General features: G+C 36.4%; 1 pseudogene; it reads left to right on the forward strand.

The window, feature by feature from the left end:
• The window catches only part of LOC104743786, a 4756-nt pseudogene extending 3717 nt beyond the window's left edge, over positions 1 to 1039 (forward strand).

A 15962-nucleotide genomic window follows, 5' to 3' on the forward strand; every position in this document is an offset into this window, starting at 1 on the left:
TTTTTTAAAAAAAAAAAAAAAAAAAAGAACTTCATCCTAGTTTGGATTTCTGCAATGATCTCAGTATCATACTGTTACTACATCTCAGCCAATATCAAAACTGGTGTTCTTCGATTATTCTCTTTTCTTCCCATATGTGCTCTTTTTTTGTTCTTCCTTCGTTCTTCTTGTCTGTGCATTTCTCTAGCTCTACAGCATTTTACCTCTCCGAGATGGCCAGTTTAAAGCTCATCATGTTTGCATTTGATCAACGACCTTTTTTCCCAGTTGCTCCTAATCTCATCAAATTTGTTTGCTTCACTTGCTTCCCCATCAAACTTCAGCAAAACCCTAAATCTCAGCCATTTCTAAACCATTTCCACAAACAAGCTTATGCCATTAAAATCATGATATTTGGTGTTGTGTTACATGTCTACAAGTACAGTGATTTTCTTCCTCAGAATGTGCTATGGGTATATGTTTCCTGCACCTATACGTGGAGCTTGAGATTCTCTCTTAGATCCCCTTAAAGTTCTGCTAAGTATCGCTCTTGGGTGTGATCTCGAGCCACAATTCAACAAACCATACTTAGCCACCTCTCTTCAAGACTTTTGGGGTCGCCGTTGGAATATCATGGCCTCGGCTATCCTCCGGTCAGGCGTCTACAATCCTGTGCGGTGCGCTTGCCATCCCGTAATGAATTCCGATTCTTGGGGTATTTGGTAACGTTCCTTGTCTCTGGTCTGTTTCATAAACTTGTATACTTCTATATAACCCGTGAGACTCCTACATGGGAGGTCACTTTGTTCTTTGTGTTAAATGGGGTTTGCACGGGTACAGAGGTGGCTGTGAAGAGGACAGCGCTTTTACGGCGGTGGTGGCCAGTGAGGTTGTCTGTTTCATGGCTTCTCACGATGGGCTTTGTAGTTGTCACAGGTGGTTTTGCTGTTTTTCCCTCAGTTTATACGGAGTGGCATGATGGAGAGACGCGCCAATGAAACCTTGTTTCTCTGATTTCGGGAAGCGCAAGTTTTCCATTTTTCAGGTTGTAAACTACTGATCGCAGATCTCTCGTTTCTGCATATTCATTGCTAATTATTAGGATATGTGTAAATCTTATGATTCCTATATTCACGTAGATATGAATCTATCTTCTAGCTAGGCAACTATGTATAAATACTGTGTCAACATAATGAATACAACAACACATATTACATTCGTTTTCAACTCATTACATGGTATCAGAGCATTAAGCTTCTGTGACCTATTTTTTTATTCGTGCCGCCGCCACCGTTGTTCTTCAACAACCGTCGCCGCTAAATCTTTATTTGTTTCGTTTGTCTTCTTCTACTCTTCGATGGCAACTCCTCCAAAAACACAAGTGGTTGTTGCACCACCACCTTCACCATATACGTTGAGTTCCTCTGACAATCCAGGAGCTTTGATATCTTCTATGATTCTACAAGAAGACAATTATTCTGAATGGGCTACCGAGCTACGCAACTCGTTGCAAGCTAAACACAAGCTAGGTTTTATCGATGGATCTATTCCCAAACCTACCGCTGACCCCGACTTAAGCTTGTGGCGTGCTGCGAACTCTATGATCGTGGGCTGGATTCGAACTTCCATTGATCCTAAACTTCGATCCACCGTTTCTTTCATCGCCGAGGCATCGACGTTAGGGGAAAGCCTTCGGTCACGTTTCTCAGTTAGCAACGGTGTGCGTAAACAAGTTCTTAAGGATGAGATCGCTGGATGTAAACAGAACGGTCAATCCGTTTTGGAATACTATGGTCGTCTGTCAAAGTTATGGGAGGAGCTTCAGAACTACAAAACTGGTTGTGACTGCTGCTCCGGGTATTGCTCAAGAACGCGAAGAGGACCGAATCCATCAGTTCCTGTTTGGTTTAGATCTTCCTCGGTTCAGCAACATCCGCTCAACGATTACTGGAGAAGACCCCAAGCCCCCGCTCACTCAAGTGTACTCTCGGGTTATACGAGAGGAGCAAAATCTCAATGTCGTGCACTCCAAGGAACTTAACCAAACAGAGGCGGTTGGTTTCAGCGTCAAAACAGAGGTTCCTGTTCATGTTGCTGCTATTACAGCTTCTCGCTTCCGTGATCGTGCCTCTCTGTCGTGCGCACATTGTCGGCGTCAAGGTCATGAAGCATCAGAGTGCTTCCAACTTCATGGTTTCCCGGACTGGTATTTTGACAACAAAGGTGGTACTCGACCGGATACCAGAGACACCTCTAATCGTCCTGTTCAGCTAACAATGCTCGTGTCGGTTCTCCTAACCAAGGTGGCTACAGTCAGATAACGCATCTCATCAACTTGATTGAAGCTCAACGTTCCAACACGTCCTCAGAATTGTCGGGTAAAACTCACTTGTCTAATGTTGTCTTAGATACGGGAGCCTCCCATGACATGACGGGTGATCTCTCTCTTTTGGTTGATGTCATTAACATCATTCCATCACCGGTTACGAAACCGGATGGTCATCCATCATGGGCCACTAAGTGTGGCTCGCTTCTGTTGAGCTCAGCTTATTTACTCACCAATGTTTTGTTTGTGCCTGATTTCAACTGCACTTTGATATCCGTTTCGAAGCTTCTCAAGCAAACTGGTTCCATTGGGATTTTTACTGACTCTCTTTGTTTCTTACAGGACCGTTTTTCGAGGACTTTGATTGGAACGGGTGAAGAACGTGAGGGAGTGTTGGCTGCTCGGTCTCACAAAGCGTCAGCGACTCTTGAGGTGTCTAGTGGGTTGTGGCATCATAGGCTCGGACATCCTTCACCTAGTGTTTTAGTATCTTTAAACGAATGTGTTCATTCTCCTAAGGATTTTGAGGTTTTAAAGAGTTGTGACATTTGTTTTCTTGCTAAGCAAACAAGAGATGTTTTTCATGAGGGTAATAATAAAGCAAAGGATTGTTTCTCACTTGTTCATTGTGATGTCTGGGGGCCTTACCGTACCCCTTCTACAACCGGTGCTAAGTACTTTCTAACATTAGTTGATGATCACTCTCGTGCAGTATGGACATACCTCATGTCCGCTAAGCCCGAAGTCTCCCAATTAATTCGAAATTTCTGTGCTATGTCTGAACGTCAGTTTTGCAAACCGGTTCAGTCTTTTCGCACTGACAACGGCACCGAATTCATGTGTCTCTCGTCGTATTTTCAAGAACAGGGCATCCTTCATCAAGCTTCATGCGTTGATACTCCTCAAAAAAACGGTCGAATAGAACGCAAACACCGTCATATTCTTAACGTTGCTCGTGCATGTCTCTTTCAAAGTCATATGCCGGTTCAGTTCTGGGGAGAGAGCATCCTCACAGCAACTCACTTAATCAACCGCACCCCATCGTCTGTCTTACAAAACAAGACTCCATATGAAGTCTTATTTGGTCATCGTCCGTCGTACGCTATGCTTAGCACGTTTGGCTGCTTAGCCTATGCTCACCATCGTTCCCGGGATAAGGATAAGTTTGGTCCTCGTAGTCGCAAATGTGTCTTCATTGGATATCCGTACGGTAAGAAGGGATGGCGTTTGTTTGATCTTGACACCAAGAAAATTTTTATGTCGTGATGTTCGGTTTCAAGAGGAGATTTTTCCTTTTCTCCATCAGTCGTCGTCTCCGCCTTCTCGTCCGTTCCCACAACTAGTCGTGGTTGACGATGACTGGGTGTCACCACCTCTCTTACCGTCAGCGTACGCACAACCTATTCCTCTTCACGAGGACACTGCTATGTTGGATCCGGGGTTAACCCATATTGTTACAATCGATACTTCTTCGGCTTCTCTTGCAAAAGAGAACTCTGTTTCTCCTTCCTCGTCTCTGATGCCATTTCCTGTTGCGGATCAGTCTGTTGATAAGTCACCGTCTACGCCAGGTTTACCAGAGTTGTTGGGCAAAGGTCAGCGGAAGAAGTTCCCTTCTATTCTACTCAAAGACTTTGTCGTCCTTCCTGTACACTCCTCTCACGTTCTCGCTCCTGATGAATCATTGTCCTCCTCTACGGCCTCTGGTAAGATCCTATATCCCATCTCGCAGTATTTATTTAATGAGGGCTTCTCCACAAACCATATTTCTTTTATGGCAGCGATACTAGACAGCAACGAACCTCGTCATTTCAAGGATGCGGTTATCATTAAGGAATGGTGCGATGCGATGCGCAAGGAGATAGAAGCACTTGAGGCTAATCATACGTGGGATGTCACTGATCTGCCTCCGGGGAAGAAAGCCATTAATAGCAAATGGGTGTATAAGCTAAAGTTTAACTCGGATGGTTCCCTTGAACGTCATAAAGCCCGCCTCGTTGCGATGGGTAATCATCAGAAGGAAGGTGTCGACTTCAAGGAGACTTTTGCTCCGGTTGCAAAGATGACTACCGTCCGCTCTCTTCTTGCTGTCGCCGCTGCCAAGGATTGGGAGGTCCACCAAATGGACGTTCACAATGCCTTTCTTCATGGGGATCTTGAGGAAGAATTTTACATGAAGCTTCCTCCAGGTTTTAAGTCCAGTGATCCCAATAAAGTGTGTCGCCTTCGTAAGTCGTTGTATGGTCTCAAGCAATCGCCTCGCTGTTGGTTCTCCAAGCTATCTACTGCACTTCGTGAATTGGGTTTTAAACAAAGCTATCAGGACTACTCTTTATTTACTTTGATTCATGGTGATGATGTTCTGCATATTCTTGTTTATGTTGATGATTTTGTTCTTGCGGGAAACAATCTCACTCTCCTCAACAAGTTCAAGGTGCAGCTCAACACTCGTTTTCACATGAAGGATCTTGGTAAGCTGAAATATTTCTTGGGTCTTGAGGTCTCTCGTGGCAAAGACGGGTTCTGTTTGTCTCAACGGAAGTATGCCCTTGACATTATACACGAGGCTGGTATGTTAGGTGCAAAACCAGTTTCAACTCCGATGGAACTTAATCACAAGCTTGGCTCTGTAAAGGGTCCGGTGTATGACAATCCAGATCGCTATCGTCGATTAATCGGTCGTTTTATCTACTTGACCATCACTCGCTCGGATTTGAGTTATGCGGTGCATATTCTTTCTCAGTTCATGAAGTCTCCTCTCGTTGCACATTGGCAGGCTGCTATCCGGCTGGTATGTTATCTCAAAGGATCTCCTTCTCAAGGCATCTTCCTTCGGTCCGATAGTTCTCTCACACTCACTGCTTATTGCGACTCAGATCACTCTGCTTGCCCTCGCACTCGACGGTCCCTCTCTGCTTACATTGTTTATTTGGGAGACTCGCCAATCTCTTGGCGGACAAAGAAACAGGATACAGTGTCAGTTCGTCGGCTGAACCAGAGTACTGCTATGGCTTACACTCTTAAAGAGGTCAAGTGGTTGAAGGGCTTAATGGAGGACCTCGGGGTGGATCATTCTCACCCGATTCCGTTCTACTGTGACAGTCAAGCGGCCATCCACATTGCCGCTAACCCTATTTTCACGAAAAGACGAAGGGCTTAATGTTTTGTATTTGATGATTAAACTCTTTATTTGATTTAACAATATGTATGTAAAAAACTTAAATTTTTATTTTTGATTATTTTGGGTGTCTAAGGTATAAAAACATGTATTTACCAATACAGAATAAACAAATAATACATAACTATATTAATTATTAATAAAATAATATGAAATCCGCACTACAAATAATTTTTCGCCAATCAAACATTTTTTGTCCCACTTATTTTACATATACCGCACTTGTCTCGCAAATACTTTGCTCCCGCACACATACCGCAGTTGAACCATACCGCACTATCAAACTGCATGTTTCACACTACTAAATCCGCTGTCACCATTTGGACGGGCGTGAATGGTAACATAAGAAAAAGCGTAATTGACAAAAAGAAAATGAAAACCGCATCTGGACACCAATCAACAAAATTAGTAACTTTCTTGCGTTTTTTTTTTCAAAGCAAAAAAAACATTTGCATATTTGAAGCAAATAATACACATGGACCGCCTTTCATTGTGTAACACTGTTTTAAGCAGCGGTCGACTTGTATTACGCAGTACATAATAGTTTAATATCTTTATTTTAATTATTTAATTAAGTTATATATATAGATGCAATATACTTCTTCTTGAATCACATATACCTGTATATATATATAAGTTTATAAGTATATTCTAACCCGCAGTATACTACAGGGCAAATTTTTTTTTGCTAATGCACTATTTTAATATTAATTTTGCTTATGTATAATTTTGTTAATTCTAGTGATTTAGTATATAACTCGCAGTATACCTTACAATAATTTTTATTTAATACAATCTTAATTAAATCAGTTTGATTCGATATATTTTATATAGGTGTTGTTAAAATAGTAAAATAAAGATTTAACCCATATTAAAGTATCATAGTTACTATATATGGTTAAATTTAACATATCAACTTAAAACCTGATGTAAATTTCTTAGATGTTGATTTCGCTGATGTAATTATTAGACAAATATATATAGCAGAAATGTTACAAATTTGTTAGGGTAAAATCAAAGTACTCGATAATATGTTTTTAATGTTTTGTATTTGATGATTAAACATTTTAATTGATTTAATAATATGTATGTAAAAAAATTAAATTTTTATTTTTGATCATTATGGGTGTCTTAGGTATAAAAACATGTATTTACCAATAAAATAGAAACCAATAATACATAATTATACTAATTATTAATAAAATAATCTGAAATCCGCACCACAAATAATTTTTCACCAATCAAACATTTTTTTGTTCCGCTTATTTTTCATAAACCGCATTGTCCCGCAAATATTTTTCTCCCGCACATACCACAGTTGAACCGTACCGCACTATCAAACTACATGTTACGCACTACTAAATGCGCTGTCACCATTATGTTGTAGTGCAGAAAACGTGGATTTGGTAGTGCGGAACAAATGATTTGATACTGCGGTACGTGTGGGATAAATATATTTGCGGGACATATGCGGTTTATGGAAAATAAATGATACGAAATAATGTTTGATTCGTTAAAATTTATTTGTGGTGCTGATTTCATATTACTATTAGTTAGTATAATTATATATGTTGATTTATTTTAAATAATAAATAAATATTTTAAATATAGTTAAAATTAAAAAGTTAGTGTTATTGAACAAACAATTTTAATATATCATTACTAAACTTTAAATATAACATTATGAAAATTAAAATTAAAGCATATAATGTTCCAAAAATAAATTTATTTGTTAGTTGAAAAAACTGGATTTATTAATGGTTATATGTGCATATATACTACTAAACTTACTACTATATATTACTTTTGAAATTTATTAAATTCTTAAAGATAAGATGACAAAGGCTTTTTTAATGTATTATATGGATAAACTAATATCTAATTATTATTATAATAAAAATCTAAAAAAATATATATATACTAGCGTTTTCTTGAAAACTGCTGGACAAATGGTGTTATTGTTTGGAAAGGCGGTCCAAGACTATTACCCAAAGGATAAAATATGCGCACTTGTTTGTTTTTTTTTTTGTGTTATGGATGCGGTTTTCAGAAAAACACAGTGAATTCCACTTTTAGGTGTTCCCCAATCACAGCCTTAGTCAACCCTCTATCGTTGGTTTTAAATACATATTTGTGTTTCTTTATCCAATTATCGGAAAAAAAAAACAATTACCAGAGATCAAAGAGAGCAAAAAAATCTGGAGGAGCATCAACCTCTAAAACAAAGCAAAAGATAAACGAATGTAAGGCTGATTTAGAAATAAACGGGAAGAAAATCTTTAAAAACACACCATGCTACAATATTTTGTTTCTGTTGTATGAGTAGCAACAGCTCTATAATTTGAGAAAATCTATAATTTATAATATATATGTATAAATACATATCTTATATGAAAGTAGCTAAAAACTTTATACTGCCACACAAAAGTGTTTGTAACAAATTTATGTTACATGGATTGTCGTTTATATGAGGTACTGAAATTAAATTATTGTAAATGTACATATTCCTGCGGAGGCTGACTAAACATAGGCTTGGATGGACCGAGTTTAAACGAATATGGAAAAGTAGGTTTGGGCGAGCAGATGCGGTAAATCTCGTGGGAGAGTTATGTAATATGCGACATACCGGGTCAATAGATGATTACAGTAATCAGTTTGAGGAGTGTTTGGAAAGACAAACAAGATTGTCTGGGGATCAACAATTGTGGCAGTTTTGCGTATATCCTATGTAATAGCATATATTCTTTTTTGAAAACTCAAGGGATCATACAATTTTGGTCCCACTTGATATGTGGATTGGTTTAGTCACCTTGGACGTGCTTCAACCTCTAAAAAAAGCGATAAACATGTCCAAACAAAGTTTTAGACCCGCAACTAATTGTGTCGGGATCATAAGAAAACATCTGAAATACGTTTAAATGTCAAAATTTGGCCCCGAAAATGGTCCAATGGCACGAAGACCCAATTCCTTGCCAGAAGCTCTCTTGGGGCTTTCAAAAAAGGTATTATAGCTCATGTGGTTCCTGGCGGTGTGAAAGTTATGACGTTCTATATGTACTATGGTCTTGCGCTACAACAAACAAAAAAAAAGAGGGAGGGATGCAACACGAGGACTTCCTAGGAGGTCCCCTATCCTAGTACTACTCTCACCCAAGCACGCTTAACTGCAGAGTTTTGATAGGATCTGGTGCATTAGTGCCTAAGCTGCATGGAATCGGAAGCGGGTACGCGGAAGCGGAAACGTTTGGAAGCGTGGGAGCGAGTTTAAAAAAAAAAATAGGAAGCGAGTACGAGTTGGAAGCGTGTACGTGTCAAATATGTATATATATAAATACATATATATACACATAAATATACGTATATTTTAAAATACCAAACATAACATCATTATTATAAAAGATTATATTACAATCATGAAAAAATAAATATTAAAACCTATTATTTAGACGTTATTTACATTGTAATCGAATAATTCAGTAAAGATTGTAGTAGTGTAGTGGCAAGTAACTATTTTAAGTAGTGTGAGGTCTACGGTTCGAATCATACAAGACACAAAACAATTTTTTTTCATAAAAACACGAGGGGCAAATTTGTAATTTCATTGAAGAGTCTTCTTCCTCCCCCAAAATCCTAAGCGTCGTTCCGTTCTCTGCACTTTTTCCAAGTTTTTTTCCGATCATTACCAAGTCCAGTAACGCTTCCTAACTACTCTCCCCACGCTTCCACTCAGAATCTTACGGTTTCAAAACGATTCTAAAAAGATTTTTTTAGGAATCGCGATTCCAAGCCGATTATGAGTGATTCTGGACGATTCCGCTCTCGTTTCCGATCCCGGAGCGGGAATCAACACATCTCCGACGATCCCATGCAGCGTAAATTAGTGATGGTATGTCACATCCGTTAGTATATCCCATGCAATCACATATACCCTTTTTCGAAACTCAAGGGATCATTTAATTTGGGTCCCACTTGATATGCGGATCGGTTTAGGGTCAAAATGTGTGACAATCCAATCCATTCGACTAGTTATAAGAGTTCGGGATGAATTTGGAGTGTTTAGACAACACTTATACATATTTCATCCCAAAATAGGCTTAAACCGAGAAAACAGGCTAAAACTAAGAAAACATTGATTTGAAGCAGAAAACAGCTTTATAAGTGGTTCTAGGGTCAAAATGTGTGACAATCCAATGCATTTGACTAATTATAAGAGTTTGGGATGAATTTGGATTGTTTAAACAACATTTATACCTATTTTGTTCCAAAACAGGTTAAAACCGTGAAAACATTGATTCGAAGCAGTAAACAGTTTTTTTTAGTGTTTCTAAGGTTATAATGTGTGACAATCCAATGCATCCGACTAATTATAAGAGTTAGAGATTCATAGGAGTGTTTAGACAACACTTATACCCATTTTGTCCCAAAACAGGCTTAAACCGAGAAAACATGCTAAAACCCAGAAAACATTGATACGAAGCAGTAAACAGCTTTGTTAGTGTTTCTAGGGTCAAAATATGTGACAATCCAATGCATTTGACTGATTATAAGAGTTCGGGATGAATTTGGAGTGCTTAGACTACACTTATATCTATTTTGTCTCAAAACAGGATTAAACAGAGAAAACTGGCTAAAACCAAGAAAACATGATTCAGAGCAGTAAACTGCTTTCTTAGTGTTTCTAGGGTCAAAATGTGTAAAACTCCCATGCATTTGATTAATTATAAGAGTTAGAGATTCATAGGAGTGTTTAGACAACACTTATAACCATTTTGTCCCAAAACAGGCTAAAACTAAGAAAACAGACTAAAACCAAGAAAACATTGATATCCCATGCAATCGCATATATCTTTTTTCCAAAACTCAAGAGATCATTCAATGTGGGTCCCACTTGATATGTGGACCGGTTTAGTCACCTTGAACATGGTTCCAACCTCGAAAACCAAGCGATAACAATGTCCCAACACAGTTTTGTACACATAACTAATTATGTCGGGATCACAAAAAAAAATCCAAAATGCCTTCAAACGTCAAAATTTGTCCTCTAAAATGGTCCAATGGCACAAAGACCCATTGCCTTGCCAGAAAATTTCTTGGGCTTTCGAGAAAGGTATTATGGCTCGCTTGGTTCTTTACGGTGTGAAAGTTACGATGTTCTGTTTGTACTATATAGTATTGCGCAACAACCAAAAAAAAAAAAAAANAAAAAAAAAAAAAAAAAAAAGAGAGAAGGATGCAACACGAGGACTTCCCAGGAGGTCACCCATCGTAGTACTACTCTCTCCCAAACACGCTTAACTGCGGAGGTTTGATGGGATCTGGTGCATTAGTGCTGGTATGATCGCATCCGTTAGTATATCTCATGCAATCGCATATATCCTTTTTCCAAAACTCAAGGGATCATTCAATGTGGGTCCCACTTGATATGTGGACCGGTTTAGTCACCTTGGACGTGCTTTCAACCTCGAAAAACAAGCGATAACAATGTCAAAACACAGTTTTGTACACGCAACTAATTATGTCAGGATCACAAAAAAACATCAGAAATGCCTTCAAACATCAAAATTTGTCCTCTAAAATGGTCCAACGGAACGAAGACCCATTGTCTTGCCAGAAACTCTCTTGGGGTTTTCCATAAAGATATTATGGCTCGCGTGGTTCTTTACGGTGTGAAAGTTATGATGTTCTGTTTGTACTATATAATCTTGCGTAACAACCAAAAAAAAAGATGGAGGGATGCAACACAAGGACTTCCCGGGAGGTCACCGTAGTTCTATTCACACCTAATCACGCTTAACTGCAGAGTTTTGATGGAATCTGGTGCATTAGTACTGGTATGATCGCATCCGTTAGTATATCGCATGCAATCGCATATATGAACGAAAATGAAGAAGAATGAGGAAATTAAGAGGTGAAGAACAAGGTAAAGAACAAGGTAAAAAACATGTAAATCCTTCACTTTTGAACGAGTTGAAGAACAAGAGTCGAAAAAAAGACTTTTCGTATTTCCTTACACTAGTTACAATGGAGAAATATTAAGCTGTTGAATAAATTATTCAACAGTTGAAGTCATGCAATGGTTAGTTGAAAAAAATAAAAGAGGTGAGGTGGAGACAACAGAATTGAAGACATTCAACGGAGTTGAATCGCAAAAGTGATGGGGTATGCTTGCCATGTGACAGGTTTTTATTGGTTAATTATTTTAATTGTAGGATAATATTTAGATAAAGAAATGTGATATTGGATGGTGAGATTGCAAATATTTTTTCTCCAACCCAATTATTTGAGACCAATTATCTTATAGAATTCAAAATTTTTATTTTAAATTTTTTATACCAAAATTTATCATTTTTCATTCTCTATAAATAGAGACTTGTTTCATTTAATTTGGACACACAAAAAAACTCATCTTTTCTACTAAATTTTTGCTATCAGACTTCATAAAGTCTTGTTTGTTGTTTTACTCGTCTTTTTGTTTTCAAATGGACCCTAATAATAACCGTTTTAATTCCCAAATTTCAATTTATTATATAAATTTATTTAATTTTTATTTATTTTAATTTCATTTGATATTTAATATGATTAGTAATGTGTGATCACAAAAAATAAACATAAAAAAGTGAAAAATATGAAATAAAATTTGGTGGGGTAAGATGTTGTAATTTTATTAAACAAACTATTGTAGAGGGTAAAAATGATGTATGTGTTGAATTATGATGTGGAAGAGAGAGAGGTGATGTGGAGTATTGAAAAAGAAAAAGTGGGTTTTGTAATATTAAAACCATTGTACATAGTCTTAGACCATGTACAATGATGGTGTTGAATAAAAATTTTAACTGTTTAATGCTGGCAGTGAGGATGTTAAAAAAACAAAAAATCTGAGGTGGATTAATCGGAGTTGAAAAAAATCAACCTGTTGAAACAAACCAAATTTGGGACCACTATGTTATGTGTCATAGTTTAATAGAAGAATTCAGTAGAAAATATTTTATGTCCACAATTATTTTTTTAGAGTGACATGTAATTTTGTTACTGGACATTGGGCTTTTTCAATTTTTTTATTTTACCCTAACTATTTAAGATTAATTATTTTATAACAAACTAATATCTCTTTTTATGTTTTTAATATCAAAATTCATCATTTTTTCTTCTTTATACATAGAGACTTGTTTTGTTTGATTCCGACATAGAAAAAAAAATCATTTTTCTGTGAAATGAATCCTAACAATATTATTTTTAACAGTCAAAATCATATATTTAAATTTTTTAATCAGTATTTTTTATTTAATTTCAATCGACAATTGTGATAAATATATAGTTATATAATTATAAGAGAAAATAAGAATATGAAATAAAATTAGTGGGATAAAGTGTTGAATTTTATTAAACAAAATCATTGTAGAGATTAAAGTTGTATTGGATGTTGAATGATTAAATGGAAGAGAGAGAAGATGATGTGGAGAGTAAAAAATTGCAGGGTGTTGAATGTTATAACCAATGTACATGGTCTTAGAAGATGATGACATGGAATGATGATATGGATGATGCGTCCAAAGTAGCAAGTCAGCTACCAAACGAACATGTAAATCAGCCTAATTAAATCAGCCATCAAACAAAAATTATAACTCAGTCGCAACATGAATATTATTACAGTAATTAAAAAACAAAAAAAAAACGACTGTCAAATTTAGCCGCTTAATGTCATAACTCAACTGAAAATCTGTAACTCCGCCGTATCGTTTAATAAGCCGGCCGTAACTGAATGATATTCTAGTAATTAATCTTTTGCTACTAAGTCAGACGTAAAATGGCCGAGTTTTCCGATAAGTCAGCTCATGACTGCTGAGTTATAGTATTTAATCATAACTCAGCCGTAACGACATCTCAAAAGTAAGCCGTTATTAATAACTCACCCAGCTGGAGAAAGTTAATTCAGCTGTGCAAAGTCTTAATTCAGCCAAATTTTTGACAACTCAACCATCGGGTAAAAACTCAGCCATACTTATTGCTGAGTTATGCTCGTAACTCAGCCATTTTCTCATAACTCATACAGATTTCATTAAGTCAGCCACAACTACAGGTTGAGTTATGCTTGTAAGTTAGCCGTCCGCTCATAACTCAGCCATATTCCATAAATCAGCTGCAACATACCGTTCCGTCATTACCGCTGTAAAGTTTTACGCCTGAGTTATTTAATATACGTCAGCAATTTCTGACGTGAGGATGTGATTTTTCTGATGTAGCAATGGTATTTTTTGTAATTACGTTTTTTCCTATAACGTGCAACAAGGGTATGCTGGATATAGAAAATAGATCTGAAAGATGATAGTAATAATAAAAGTTTTATATGGTTCTATTAATATTACCTAAAATATATGATATTTGAGTAAATCTCTATATAATAAGGCCCGCGTTATTACGCAGGTAAAAATTTAAAAAAAATATTGAATAATTAAGTAGTAATATACATGTTTTTAGTTTTTATCTTGTAACATTTTAATATTGAATACCAACTTCTCATATTTCATTTTAATACTCTCTTATTTCCATTATATAAGAATTTTATGACTATTTGAACTATGCAGTGTATTTTCCTATTGGTTGAAGTTTTATAGATGACATAATATTTATTGTTTATTATCCAAAACATTTTATAGTACAGGGAGTACCATTTAAATATCTATATCATCATAATAAACCATATTTTAAGTTTAATTACACATTTCATCTTAATGCATAGAATTAAATATTTTATATCAAACACAATTAGTACATCATATCAAATTTATATCTTAGTAATAATTGAAACTACAAATAAAAATTAACAAAATATAATTCACAAAAACTGAATCAACATTATTTAAGATATATTTGTTATGTTGTTATCTCATAAGTACTAATTTTACCTCATGCCACAATCAATTTTAAATGAGTGAAATTTATAAAATAAAAACATATATAAAGATATAGAGACATTCTCACCAAATAACCGAAGATTCATTCTTATAGATTATAATTTATTTCGAATTATATTATGTTACAAAAATACATGTGTTGAAATTATAAAATCAAACATAAAAAATTACTAATATTCTTAAATGAAGTTTTTAAAAATAATACATATTTTTTTGATTTTTTTTTAATCTAAGATAAATTTCATTGTTAGATTGAAACGACTGGACCACTTTTTTTTTACATAATTAATAAATAATAATAATAATATAATAATAATAAACTACAACTAGTGGTCCCATATCCACTATCCACCTAGTCACAATCACAATCAACAGCTGAAATAACCAATAATAATTCAATATCCAACATTAATTCCAAATCATAAACTAATGATCCAAACAACATAAACCAGAAAACCAGCAATCCTGAACAACATTCTAGGACTCAACTCTAGCAACCTAACAGAAGCCAGACAACCAAGCGAACCACTAGAACATCCTCCTCTTCATTGCTTTGATTCCACGATCACACTTTGCCTTTACCTGCACCACAAACTCATATTGTAATGCATGAATATTTAATAAACACTCAGTAAGGCAATCCTCCCATCTACTGGGCTATACACACAAGCAATAGAGTCATCTCTAACCATCAAACAACAACCAACATACAACAAATAACAAACCAGGACTCTGCATCGACCGACACCAACATGCATCGACCAACACCACATGGGGATGCATCGACCGACACAGGGTTGCATCGATCGATGCTCGATGCACTTGCATCGACCGACACTCGCTCTGCATCGACCGATGCAATGTCGAGCATCGTGTTTTTCCCCGAAACTTCTCACTGGATCTTCGTTCCTACAACCACAAAACTCGATCCCAAGCCACAAGAAAGCTTCCTAACGTCCAAAATAACGATCTAACAAGTCTAATAACACATAGCAAGCAATTTAGAGAGTTCTCTAGCTTAGATAAGCCATGGTCCTGCACTTACCTTTGCTAAGACGAATCTGAACCTTAAACCAACAAGAAAACACCTCCAGGAAGCAATAGAGTCATCCCAGCTATAGATCTCTACAGGAACAGCTTCCAACTCCAAGAAATCACCAAGAACACTCAAGAACACCAAGAACTCTTCTTTCTCTCTTCTTTCCTCTCAAAAACGGCTAAACTCGCCGAATGAGACAAAAACCTCGACTTAAGGGTTTTCCCTAACCCAAAACGCAGCTTTTAACTTAAGACAAAACGCAGAAACTCAACCCTGCATCGACTGATGCCCAATCTGCATCGACCGATGCAATCCCTAAACCAGGATTTCAGTTCGCGGGTGTGACATAGATATTTAGTTTAGTAATCACATTTAACTATCTATTTCATCGTAAAACCATAATGCACTTCTTCATGGATTAGAGTTAAAATTTTAATAACAAAAATAATGTGAGCATCATATGAGATAATATGTATATTGGTTAGTGTTTTAAATTTACAACACCAACACTAAAAAAGATTTACGGAG

This window comes from Camelina sativa, chromosome 14 (assembly GCF_000633955.1).
Source record: "Camelina sativa cultivar DH55 chromosome 14, Cs, whole genome shotgun sequence".
Classification (NCBI taxonomy): Eukaryota; Viridiplantae; Streptophyta; class Magnoliopsida; order Brassicales; family Brassicaceae; genus Camelina; species Camelina sativa.